Raw genomic sequence first — 14,303 nt, 5'->3', positions numbered from 1 at the left:
TTATCTGCTTTCTACACACATCCATAAGCCTTTGAAATAAAAAGCACACACAAAAAACCAAAACAGAGTCAACTGACAGCAATGAACAAATAAGAGGTATCACAAAAATGAAATTTTTAATATTTTTTGCAAAAAAAAACTGACAGCATTGAACAAATAAAAGTTATTACAAGACTGAAAACTTTTTCATATATTTTTTTGTAAAAAAAAAAAAAAAAAACTAACCCTTTATTTTGAGAAGGATCTTTCAGTTAATCAAATAATTGCCATTATTGCAAAAGAATGCTAATCAGTCTGGCAATGACATCATTGTAACTGCAACACCTCCATGTGTGGCCCTCCACACCAGGGGACAGCTGAGCCTTTATTTACATGCTACCTGGATTTCGCCAGGTGTTGAACTAGCAAGATCAGGAGCCTACCATTTAAAAGGCCAATGTAACAGTAACAAACCAGATGAAATGAAGCAACTTCCCCTCCTTGGGTAGCAAGGCTTATACCCCAATATTGTAACAGAAGGTGCAAAGTACATATCTTCAGATGTTGCTCTGAAGGGTAAGAATGACAGGAAAACAAAGGCAGGCAAATCAACGGAAGCAGACACGGATGTAGGACGGATTCCTGGAGAAATGCTAGGGATTAGCGCATTAGGCTCTGCCTTCCTGACTCTAATCGGCAGGATTCTCTTCTGCACAGACTCCAGGATTGATGGTGAAAGACCCTCAGGGCTCCATTGCAGATTTAGATTTGGGCAGAAGAGCGCTTCTCATTTTCTTTTCCATATTTGCCTCCAATGGTCAAAATAATAGCTCAGTTTTAAATGTATAAATGAAGACAGAAATTAATCTCTAATAGGAAGATATAAATATAATACCATTATAATATGAATGTCGCCTACACTATCGATGAATATATTATATACAGTGCAGTTGCATGAAAATCAATACTGACCTTCATCTAAAATTTTTTGGCTTACCCTACCTAACCTAACAGTTTAGTGTTTTATAATTGGAAGTGCTGGCAAGTAAGAATGAGGATGAGCAGTACCTACTCCACACCAGGTCTCTGGCATCCATTAATTCATTCAATCCTCACTACAATGTGGTGAGGTAGGCATTATCATCTCTTCCCTATAAAAGAGGGATCTGGTCCAAAAAGGTAAAGCTGTTTGCCCAAAATTAAAGAGTTAGTACAAAATAAGGCCTGAAATCAAATACCAAATATGATTGCTAGGGCATGATTTTCTTACCCAATCTGACTCCATTAAAGTTAAGGGTACAGGCGACTGAATTTAGATATATTTTTCCAGCACCAGGCACAAGGTCTGAATGTAATTTGAAGAACTGATGAACTACACAGTAAGACACAGGACAACACGGATGAACCTGCAGACATTATGCTGAGTGAAATAAGCCAATCACAGAAGGACAATTCTACTTATTTGAGTTATCCAGAGTCGTCAAACTCCTAGAAACAGAGGGTAGAATGATGGTTGCCAGGGATTAGGGGGCAGTTAGAATGGGGAGTTCTTTGCTCTTCAATGGTTATCAAGTTTCAAGTGTACAAGATGAAGAAGTTCTAGAGATCTGGCATACAATATTGTGCCCATAGGTATCAATACTGTATTGTATACTTAAAAACTTAAGACAGTAGATTTCCTATTAAGTGTTCTCGCCACAGTAACAGCAAGAATACAAAAAAGAAATTGGAAGAAGTTATGCCTTCTTGAACAGTCGCGCAAACAAGACAGAAAGGAGAAAATGATGAAAATCTGTAGACAACATGATTGCCTATGTAGAAAATCTCAAGAAATCCTCATAAAAAGCTTCCAAAATTAGTGAATTTTAATAAGGTCACCAGAAACAAGGTAGAAATGCAAAAATTAGTAATATTGCTATAAGTAACAATGAGCAACTGGAATAAAAAAAAAATTTAAGTACCATAATAGCATCAGAGAAAATGATGCTGAAAGTTCAGCTCAGCCACTTTCCAGACATTTACATCTTTCTTAGGCTCAGCCCTCTTATCAGTAAGATGGGAATTAAAACACTCCTTAGGGTTGCTCTCAGGATTAAAGTATGTATGCAAATACCTACCAGGGCACCTAGCACACAGCAAGGGAGCAATAAGAATTCGTATTCTTCCTTTACAACGTACAGTTTTCCTGAACTTCTTCAAAATGTATCAAAATGCTAGAGCAAGTGCCTCTGAATAGAAATCTAATGTAATAAGAATAATGGACACCGGAGACCAAGAAAAGTGAACCGAATGAAGCTAACAAGTAGACATAACTTCTGCCTTTGGAAACGCTCTTTCAGACAGAGCTTCAGAAGCTAGCTGACTGGCCCCAAGTCTTTCCTCTCCAGCCTCCGACTTCCACTCTGGCCCGTACGTGGTGCAAAGTTGTTGGGTATCTAACAGCTGCTCAGCATCCCACACAAAAGAGCAGCACTCAGGATCCAGTGCGGACTCTCCTGCACCGGGCCCAGCACCACGTTCCACCACATTTCAGCAGCAACGGGCCCCCACTGCAGGCTGCTGTTCAGATAAAAAAGAAGGATGGCAGAGAGAAATCTTTTTCTTTGAAAACTGTTAAATATCTACAGTGCCTCCTCCTCTGGGAGTCACTGAACACCAAGATCCAAAACTCATGCACTGTGCAGGAAAGGAGACAGGAAATGCTCAAGGGCTTCCCTCCCTCCTCCCCTCGGTCCTTCATTCCCTCCCACCTTCCAACACAGAGAGCAAAGCACTATGCTCATGCTCGGTGCAAACCTTACAATGTACTCTCCCTGGGTAGGGAGGTTGGATAGGATGTTTCCAAGATGCAACAATGGATAGGTGCTTACTAACATAATGTTGCATCACTCTTTTAAAACAAGGGAGAGGAAAATCCAAATCTTTCTGAGGAATGTGTAGAAGTGACTGCCTTAATGTGATCTTAATGAGTTTTTGTCTCTCTTACAATAAGGGAATTACCACTGTTACTGCCTTTAACATTTAGTAATGCCCTTTCGGTTCAGTTGGAAGAAAGACGTTCAAATGCAATAATAATTAGGAAAACACTAACAATTTTATTATAATAATACATGGGGGGTTTTTCTCCCCTCTTCTAAATATATGTTCTTTAATAAAATGCTAGACAATTATCTGTTAAAACTGTTTTGGGGAATCACCTTCTGTTATGACTAAATGTAAGTGAAAATACTACTACTCCCTACATTCATATAAAATATAATGGATATGTGAACTTTGCTCTTAGAGAACATATGTTTTCACTTAAAGTTGTCATTATAATTTCAAGAACGCACCCTTTTTATAAACAAAAGGAATTACCTTTCAGAATCTTGGCCTTATATTCTAATTGCTTCACAACAAATTCATCACCAATGTTATCAAGATGCTACCTATACCTAAATCTAAACGTCATGTTACAAAATTTCAAAACACAATTATGTGCATGTATTTAAAAATGAAGGCAGAAAGCATCATCTCAAGATCTCCCATTTATATTTCAGAAAATCATGATAACGAAACTGTCAAATAACAGTGTTAAATATTGTTAAAATGTTAGAATTAAGTGATTTGGATCAATGTGGATACATAATTACATACATCTACATATTCAGCTCAGCATGAATAGACTCATTAGAAAAAAAATGTTGTTTCACAATGTTGAAAAACTAGGTTTTACCTTTAAAAAGAAAAACTACATACTACTACTGTATTAAACCAATTGGCATTGGCAACAAGTTCACGTCTACAGTCCTAAAACGTTACCTTAAATATGATAGCAGTCCCTTTCCATTCACAGAGACAATAATGTGGTCATATCAAATCTATAGTGTCAATAGGTTTATGATCACAAACACCTGATGAGCTGAACATTGTACCTACCCTTCAATAATGCTTGCAGTGTGACAGGGCCTGACGGTTACCATAGTGATCATGTGGCAGCTTCTGATTTATTACCTTGCTCCCCAAGACTGGCTCTTCGGCTATACCTTCAGCAGCAATTTCAGATTTGAGAGCTACACTATGATAAATGTCCACTATCTGAAATATACACTCAACAGAACGTAACCTTGGAGAGCAGGGCTTTAAATGCAAATGGCCAGGTTTCCTTCCTCTTAGAATATGAAAGAGTGATTCCAAAGCCATGAAAAAGACAGACCTCTGCCCTCTGACACAGATTCTGATCCTTAGGGACTATCATTTTCAGGGACACCACCCAGTGAATGTGTAAGCAGTCTGAAATAGAAAATGAGGCAATAAATCCTGCTGAGGCTAGCCCAAGGAGCACATTGATTACGAAAGCAGGCATGCATCTCAGCAATTAGTGAAGCATTCGGTTATATGATGCCTAATGTTCAATGTATTTAGAAAGTTATCACCACAGGTCAATAAATTATGTCATTTCATCTCAACTAATTGACACAGCTAACGCTTTCACACGGAATCCTGAAAAGAGCATTTCAGGGAATGAATCTCATAGTCGGGTGTCCATTTGCCAATGCTTTCTAGTTATACATGCCAAAGGATGAGGAATTCTTATTAAAAACAAACAAACAAACAAACCTACCAGGTTTTATCTGATTTTTGCTTTAGGAAAACACATCACATGTAATACCAGTGATTTGTCACAAGTGTTTGTCAAGCAAAGCAACTACCTAACACATAGATAACTGCTGTCTTCACTACACATGTGAATTAACATCCTTGAAAGATTATGATATAAATTGTTTCATTCCCTTACATTGTTTCTATCTATTCTTCCATTTGACTGCATGGCAATGAAGTACTGGGAGAATATGGCCTTTTTATCAAGCTCATAAGCATCATACATTAATTTGTATATTAGCAAGTCCCACAGCAACAAACTTATTGATTCTGCCATCTAAATCCCTGCTCTAACAGGAAGAATATGGTTTTTAGGGGTAAATAAAACAATCCCCACATCACTTATATTCAGTTCTTAAATCTGTCTGCAGAAATCTTTTCTAAGGATGAAAATGCACACAGTATTTTCACAGAATAGATCAGCACAAATGAAAATCAGTTTCTCTTTTGCAGGACTGATATTAAAGCATAACCACGGCCAGGGATGAGTTTTTTCTGACTCAAAAAACTCAGGAATGGGAATGTACTTTCCATTTTCTGCTTTGTTGATTCATCAAATCTCTACACTTCCTGTCTGTGCAGTACATTAATGGGCTCCCCATAAATCATTGCTAACTTAATCAAAGACTTACTTGATACTAAGTTTTATTTTGTTTTATTGGCGAATGGGATGGAGCAGAAGATCAAATAAGACAAAACACTTCATTTTTAATAACTGGCATAGAAATATTTGTAGAGGGACACCTGGGTGGCTCAGTCGTTAAGCGTCTGCCTTCGGCTCAGGTCATGATCTCAGGATCCTGGGATCGAGCCCCGCATCAGGCTCCCCACTCCGCGGGAGGCCTGCTTCCTCTCCCACTCCCCCTGCTTGTGTTCCCTTTCTCACTGTGTCTCTCTCTGTCAAATAAATAAATAAAATCTTTAAAAAAAAAAAAAAAAGAAATATTTGTAGAATAGTTTAAGGAAGTATTTTCAAATTTCAAATCCTATATCCCAATCAAGTATTTGGAAGGGGAAAGAGAAGAAATTGATTACTTTGGTTATTTGATTTTGTACTGGGTAAAAAAAAACTCAATAGATTAAACTACCCACCTACCCACTATGCCCCCAGCTCTTTACAGAAAATGGTTACGTATCAATAAGCAGGGTAAGCTATTTAGCTGACTCTAATCTGTCTGTTCCCACAACTAAGAATTCACAGGTACCTTATAGGACACCAGTTTGTGATTAGTACCTTTTTATTTCGAATCAGATACACAGGAGAGAGAATTCATATTCTAAGTCATAAGATACCAGCATCCAGAATGGAATATTTCATTAAATTAAAAAACCATCTCCATAACTTTGATAATAAGAAGTCCCAAAGTTAGAAATGTTGGTATGCCTCATAGCAGTTCTACTGTGAACAGGAATAAGTTAGGCAAATACCTAATTTGCAAAGCTGGCTTAACTTGTGCAAACAGTGAACTAGTATTTTCTTCTAGGTTTCCACTCTGCTAATGTCCTTAAAGTTATGGCATCAGCCCCTACACTCCCAGAACCTGGTGTTGGTGGTTCAAACCCACTTTCTGGGTCCCAATCCCCATCGCTAATACAACACCTTCACCTCCACACACACAACTGGAAACCTTTCTCTAAGAACAAGGAAAATACAAATGTTTTTTTAGCACCTCTTTATCTGGTTCTCGTTCCTTTTTACCACATGTAAGGCCTTGAGTAGAGTGAAGACATGTGATTAAAAGCAACACGGAAGGCAAATCTACCAATCCCTTCCTTTATTTAATTCTGAACCAATTAGATCACCACCCATCCAGACCCAGTGCTAAAAAAGAAAAAAAGGCAAAAAAAAAAAAAAAAAAAGTGTTGACAGAGTCCCCTGTCTTCAACACCTTCCGTTTCCGCAGCTCCTGTGAATTCTATCACTTCACTTTTCTTACCTACATAGCCCACTAGGAGTTAACAACTGTCAGGCAGGCAAGAGTCATTCTGGCCCAGAGGTCAGCAATCTTATTAAATCCCTATGCCACCATTGGGACAAAGTAATGCCCACACTGCTCAGTGCAAGGCAGGGGGAAAAATGATTGAAGAGGGAGTTAGAAAAGCCAGAGGGAAAATGAAAGGAGAATAGGAACTCGATGACAGCAAGTGGTAGAGAGAAAACCACCAAATACTTCCACACCTAGGCTGTTCTTATCCTTCTTCTAAGAATTCACCAACGAAGAAGGCATTTGGCATAATTAAATAAACATCACAACGGGGAAACTCCTCGAAGACAATCTTACATTTTTGTAATCGATGTCATTCTCCTGTGAATACACTGCCCACACCCAGAAGTACTGGGCTAGTCATCCTCTGGCATTTTGCAGACAAGTGATAAAAGTCTGCAAGTACGAAACATATTGACATTTATTTTTATAATGGCAATGCTCCAAAATAGAATGAGCCATTTTTCATTTTAACGAACAGAACTGGGCTGGAGCAAATGCACGGGATGTAGCTTCTCATTTTTAATCTCATTTATGTATGCTAAATACGTTATTAAACAATCTTTCTAGCATTAAGTCTCAGCTATGCAATTGCAGGCTTATGTCCCTTCGGTTTGTACATGTTTATATTTGAGGAAAACCCATGATCACTGAATTGTTGTAAAGATCACAACAGTAGATACAGAGGACCATTTTCAAACATGCTACAAATCGAAGAAAAGGGATGCTTGCTTCATTTGTTAAGATAAAATTTTTACTTCACGATACACAAAACTTCACTTATTTCAACAGGAAGCCCCTATGATTATATCCAAGAATATAATTACTCTATGCTCATGTTGTCCATGATTTTTTTTAAATCACATGTAACAGAAGAGATATATCTAATCTGAAGATATTAAGATAGTAAGGGGGTCCAGCAACGGAGTGAGAAGTAGCTGAAGGTCTGTAGTTATTTAGTTATTTAGTCTCGAAAAGCCAACAACTCAAGAAGGGAGATATAGATGAGAGTAATTAGACAAGCTCTTGATAGCACCAGATATCAAACAGGAACAATGGGTAAGAGGCTTAGGCAAACAGAGGACAATGAAAATAAGGGAAATTTTTATGTTGAAAAATTAGCCTTATAAGATACAAAAGGCTTTGTAAGTATAGAAGGATAATCTAGAAAGAACACCTGAGAAGAAGATTATGGAGAAAATCCAAGCTAAGAAAAATGACTCCATCACACTTCAGGTCTTTCTGGACCAGACAGACTATGTTTCATCACCAGAAATATCATTTACCAAGAACAGAAAAAATGATAAACTCTACTCTGAAACACTCTAAGGACTAATTAGCTATTCAGTTATTACTTGCTGTCAATGCCAACTGGTCAACTACAAAAGTTATTAATATTTATTTTTTTTTTTTACAGAAATATGGTTTTAATCAAAACAGGGCTAAGCAAATGAACAAAGCAAATGCTCTCAACATTCAATATGGCACCAAAGACAGCTCAAATGTTTCATAACCCTTTCCTTCTCTTAATCCTGAGGCGATTTTCCACTGGCAGAAAAGATGGAACAGAAACAGAATAAACACAACAGAAGAACTGCTTCTGATCTCTCAAATCAGCAACAAGCCACTTCTGCGCCCCTTCAGCTGACATCACAAATCGCTTTAATATAACGGAATTTGCTGTAGTTCCCATATAAACAATCCTTTAAGTAGGAGGCATAGGGGAAAAGTACTTGAGAAACTGGTCCTTCCTCACTGGTGTCACAGTCATATGCTTCCTGTGACAATTTCTGAACTAAATATTCTACTAACTGATATGTAGGATACTCACTTGTTAGCTCTTCCATGGTGGAGAAGCCAGACTATATATAGCTTTAAGTTCCCTCCTAAACCTAAGAGTCTATAAGGTCTTACAACTTGGAAATTAAAGCTGAATCAAACAATAAACAAAATCTAAAGAATTTATTCACTATTTATGGACCACCTACTATTCAATATTTATTGAGTACCTGGACATTATTCCAGAAACTGAGCATGTAGAAATAAACTCATGAAAGCCACTGCCCTCATAAGCTTATATTCCAGTGACACATTTAAACAGTCTAAAGTACTTGAACCATGAAAAATTTAAACCATTTTAAACATTCATTTATAAAGCTATACAATGTATATACTTCATGTATAAATCATATGTAAAATATGATCCCAAAAGTTGAAAAAAAAAACCAGAATTCTATGGAAAGTTAAGAGATTATACACTAGATGGATCAAAAATATATATAAACAAATACTCAAAAGCTAAAGAGCATCATTCCAAAGTCCAGATGCATGGCCCCATAAGGCACAGATCATGTGATCAGGGACCACATCCTATGAATGCTTTTCTGTTTATTATAAGCTTTTAGTCATCAGGTAAGCATTGGGTGCCTAGCAGACATTAACTCTACCATTCATCCATTCTGCTTACTACATGCAAGATACTATGGGGAGGATCTTTTTTATCTTTTATGTATAAAAGACATGGACCCATGTTCAAGGAGCTCAGAGTACACTAGACAAGTTTAAACAAATATACAAATACAAAAATCATAATATAGTAAAAACTACCATAAGGAAGTTTGATAGTCCTGGGTAGTGCAAAACTGTTGGAAAGAAAAGTCAGAGGCAGATTTTGGAGAGCCTTGAATAACAGGTTAAGACGGAGCTAGGTAATATTCAAGGTATGGTCCTGGAGGTCTGAATCAGAACCCAAGGCAGAGAATGAGAGCACAGAGCCCCAGACCCCATCCGCCACAAACAGGGCCAGGTAATGCCAGCAGGGCTCAGTAGGGAATTTCCCAAAGAAAGTCCAAATGTGGATCCCACTATGAAGCATTAGACAGCAGATCTAGATACAGGAGACACAGGCCATAGTCAAGGAGGATCAAGGTAGGCAGGGCCTGGATCCTATAAGATCAGGCAAAGAACCATTACAGAGGTCCCAGCATGATAAGAAAATACACTCAGCTACTGACTTCAAAGTCTGTTCACAAGAGAACCCAATGAACAGAACATAGCCACTGTAAACAGCAGGACCAGTATCATGATTAATTTTATGCTAAGCCAATCAAGATAATTGCCTGGGTTTCTGAAATTCCCTCTAAGAGAGAGATTCCCCTCAGTGACTGGAAAGAAAACAATCCTGCAAACAAGAGCTGAGGAGTCCCAGCTATGGAACTGAGATTGGAATTGGAGGAAGTCAGGGTCCAGGGGTATCATTTCAGCTGTCCTAAAAGAACTCTTCATCTTCTAATAAGTTGAAGGACAAAACTACTATACTGCATGTGGAACATCAGCAAATACAAGGTGACAGAATTTCTCCCCAAGAACTATGTAATTTAAATTCATACGAAATTCAAAGCAAAACTCATCAATATTTTCCTTTAAAGTATGCAGTCTTGGAGAATTACTGAAAGATTTGTGGTCTTGCTTACTAAGAAAAAAATATGTATTTATTTCATGGAGAAAATAATTTAAACTAATAAAGAAAAAAAATTACCTTGAGCAATTAATATCACCAAACCTTCTATAAATTAAACATGACAATAGGGTCATTGTGAGCATTAAATGAGATAGTAAGGAAGAGCTCATTCAGGTACATATTAGCCTAGCTTTTACAACTGTATTTCGTTGAATATTCTGTGCCAACCATAAAATGTACTATAGTGTTACAATAAGAAAATAAGAAACAATATAAAATAAATACCATAATAGGAAAGAAAAGAAAAAATTGTCAATTAAGATGCATCATTGATTGTAAGATACATCCTGATTTCAGAGATCTTAAAATGTTGAAAAATGTGTTTTACCATTAAAGAAAAATTATACTAACTATAAGTAATTAAATTAACAGCTCCCTTTAAATTCAAGACCACACCTGAAGGGAAATTATCCATGCTAGTATGCTAGTAGTGAAGATTAACTCCATCATTACTTTAATCACGGGACACAAGTACAGCATGATGCAATGTCAATTTCAGCAGCACATAAAGTACCATATTGGCCTTGAAAGGGATCTCGGGAGAATAACTTTCTTGCCAATATTCTGATTTTGTACCTTCTCTGATTCCCATCCCCTAAGAGACAATTACTCCCATAACAATCTGCACATGTGTTTGTTTTTCCCCTCCAGTAAGAAACTACAGCTGTGCTTTTAAAGCTTTTTTTTTTTAAAAGATTTTATTTATTTATTTGACAAAGAGAGACACAGCGAGAGAAGTGGGAGAGGGAGAAGCAGGCTTCTTGCCTAGCAGTGAGCCCTATGTGGGGCTCGATCCCAGGACCCCGGGATCATGACCTGAGCCGAAGGCAGACGCTCAACAACCGAGCCACCCAGGAACCCCTTTTAAAGCTTTTAAGGGCAAAATTATCTTACTGACTTCTGAATCCTAGCTCTGTAACTGTTTGATGAATGGTTAATGAAGAACTCCTTAAGACATCTAAACAACCAACACAACCAGCTTAAGACAATCATCAAGACATATCTGTAAAACGTAAAAGGTAAGCAGGACATAAGAGTTGCAAATAACCTAAAATTCACATTTCTCAATCCCAGTTGCTATGAACTGAACTGTGTCCCCCCAAAATCCATATGTGGAAGCCCTAACCCCCAACATGTGGAAATGGGACCTATGGAAGGTAATTAAGGTAAATGAAGCCATGAGGGTGGGGCCCTCATGACAGGATTAGTGGCTTTATAAGAAGCAGCAAAGAGAGAGCACCCTCCTCCATGTGAGGACACAGGGAAAAGGTGGCTGTCTGCAAGCAAGGAAGAGGGATTTCACCAGGAACAGAATCCCTGGATACCCTGATCTTGGACTTAACCTGGACTGCCCACCTCCAGAATTATGAGAATTAAGTTTTTGTTGTGTAAGCTAACCAGTCTGTGGTATTTTGTTATGGCAGCCTGAGTAGACAAACACACTAGTTTTACCCTAAACATATTCCATCAAAGAACTGTTCGCTGGCATTACCAACAGAGTTATGAATAAACCTGATCTCCTAACTGACTCAAGTGGAAGTAAGATATCTGAAACAAGGATGAAAATATAACTCTAAAGACATGAAGGGAAAGGCAATACTTTCAGGATAAAACCTTAAACAAATAATCAAATCTGAGTTGGGGGTTGGGCCTTTCTCCTTAATGACAGCATAAAGGTCAACAACAGATGTGTTTCACTGTTGAGTTGGATTTCAAACATGCATCAGGTCATTGGGTAGGGACATGTAAAAATTAAGATCGTGTTAACAACTATAAAATACTTCAGTAATACTGTCAGGCCATCACATAAAGTGAACACAAAGTGACCATGGTCTCCCTAACAAGCGAAAAATCAGAGTGTGAAATCTGCTAGGGTGTACGTTTGAAGATGGGGATATAAAGAGAAGCCCTGAGTTATTGTTACTAAAAACAGGAATCTCCAAGAGGTTTCCTACTGTCTGTGTTGTCCAACAACAGAACTAAAGTTCTCATTTCCTGTATGCCTACCACATGCCAGGTACTGCGTACTGTGTTCAACACTTTAAAACAATGTATTATCTCATTTAATTCCCACCACCCTCTTTCACTCTCCATTTCTAATATGTTACCAAGTCTTTAGAATCATAGCACCTCAATTTCTCATTAGCCAACCCCTCCCTTTCCATTTCTGCTGCTAGGACCTTAACTTAGGCCCACATCTCCTTTAACACCAAGTGCTGAGGCGCCTGGATGGCTCAGTTGGTTGAGCGTCCGACTCTTGGTTTTGGCTCAGGTCATGATCTCAGAGTCCTGAGATCGAGCCCCGTGTTGGGCTCCATGCTCAGCATGAAGTCTGAGATTTTCTCTCCCTCTCCCTCTGCCTTTCCTACTCATGATTGTGTTCTCTCTCTCTCTCTCTCTCCCCTGCTCTCTTGCTCACACTCTCAAACCTAAAAAAAAAATAATAATTTTTTTTTAAATAAAGTGCTGAACGGTTTTGTCATTACTAAACTCGTACTCTCAATACTCAGCCCTCTCCAGACTCTTCTCCCAAACTTATCTTTATAAAAGGCAAGCCTATCACTATCTCTCCAATGCCAGAGATTCTAAATTCTTACCACAACATGTGAGACCCTGCTTTATATGGTCCCTGTCGGCCCCTGGAGACTTAAACTATTGCCCCTTCCAACCATGTGCTCTAGGCTCCAACAATTTAGCACTCCCAACACAATTTTATTACCCTAAACATGCCATCCTGCCTCACCTCTCCATGCCTCCTGAAAACTCTTACATATCCTGTAAGACTCAACTCCAACATCCCCTCCGAAAACTTCTATGACCCTCACCCACCCCCCAGCAACCACTACCCATTGAGAAATGACAATCAAAAAGTAGGTATTTCTTCTTCATGCCCCCAGAATGCATGCCCATTCTACGGAAGTCATTTGGAGAGTGTGTGGTGTTGAAAAGGAGAGGGCTGGATGCCCACCCAAAGGGCATCCTTTAAACTCTGACTTTCTCCACAATTCAAGGGATGGTTCTTATTAAGCCAATTCTATCAGTGACAAAAAAATGATCAGACTGGAAAAGCTAAATCATACTCATACTAAACAAAGATTAAATGACATAGAGATTCAATGACATACATACAAAGATTTAATGACATTATCCCAGCATCTAATGAGGACTGAAAAAAAATAAAAATAAAGCATATGAAATGACAGTGTAACAAATTTCTTCTTGTCTTTATTGTATCTAACTGACTCACATTGGGTTCTGATCCTATTCATGCCCACAGCAGGTCTTATTTTTATAGCTTCATTGAAGCAACATAGATGATTCCTTTCTTTGTCTACACTGCCTTGGGAGATAATTTTCAAAAAGCCCAATCCTTAGATCTCTTTTCCTTCTCATTTTAATTGTCATAAAGACATACTTTCACCATATCATGCCAGGAAATGAGTAACCCTGCTAACAGCACCTAAAAAAATATGCAAACTACTCACATTCCTGAAGCCAAGGAAGATTTTTAACACATTGTCTTTATCTGATTTCCCTCCTAAAAATAAAAATAGAGTGACTGTATCAGGAAGTATGTTTTTGACGGGTAAATATATGTCTTATGTACGTTCCACTTTACTCCAGCTCTTCCAAATTTCTTCCAAGAAATTATGTACTCATATGAAACTAGTTATTATGTTTATTGAAAATAAACAAAGTCAGCGTTTCAGCAGTCACACACATGAGCGGCTATTTCTTTCCCTGAGCTGTGTATAATACCCAAATATTTCAAAACATCTTGGGTTAACACTTTGGGTTATTATCTGTTGACTGCCCCAGCTCTGATTTTGTATCACCAAAGGAGAAATTACTTGAAAATTTTAGATGAAAGTATACATTTGGGTGCTCTATTATCAAGTTACTCTAGCATACAATTCTCTTGGCTAACAATATAGACAGTGCTGGATAAATCCAACCCCTTTGCTTAGTACCACAGCCATTTTTCTAACCAAAATGTAAATGCAAAAATCAATTACCTAAAAATGCCAGACAATGCTGTTGTTGAAAAAAAAAAAAAAAAAATATATATATATATATATATATATTTTTTTTTTTTTTAAAGGAACAAAGGAAGAAAGAGGCACATTAAATTCTAACAAATTTAACAAATGGGACATGGGGAAGCTTCATCAGACAGA

The 14,303-nt window shown here is 37.8% G+C and overlaps 1 protein-coding gene across 8 annotated transcripts in view; it reads right to left on the bottom strand.

Moving 5' to 3' along the window:
• The window catches only part of NAV3 (neuron navigator 3), a 799,918-nt gene that overhangs the window by 760,529 nt on the left and 25,086 nt on the right, over positions 1-14,303 (bottom strand). For 2 of the 8 annotated variants that reach the window (XM_078076338.1, XM_078076339.1), the window contains exon 3: positions 13,611-13,663. The exons of the other annotated variants lie outside the window; for them this stretch is intronic. The gene's annotated coding sequence lies outside the window, so the exon portion shown is untranslated. The remainder of the gene's footprint in view (positions 1-13,610; positions 13,664-14,303) is intronic. 8 annotated transcript variants of the gene reach the window in all.

The sequence above is a fragment of the Halichoerus grypus genome, chromosome 6 (assembly GCF_964656455.1).
Source record: "Halichoerus grypus chromosome 6, mHalGry1.hap1.1, whole genome shotgun sequence".
Lineage (NCBI taxonomy): Eukaryota > Metazoa > Chordata > Mammalia > Carnivora > Phocidae > Halichoerus > Halichoerus grypus.
Note: the sequence above shows the minus strand (reverse complement) of the source record. Positions and strands in the feature narration are given on the sequence as shown.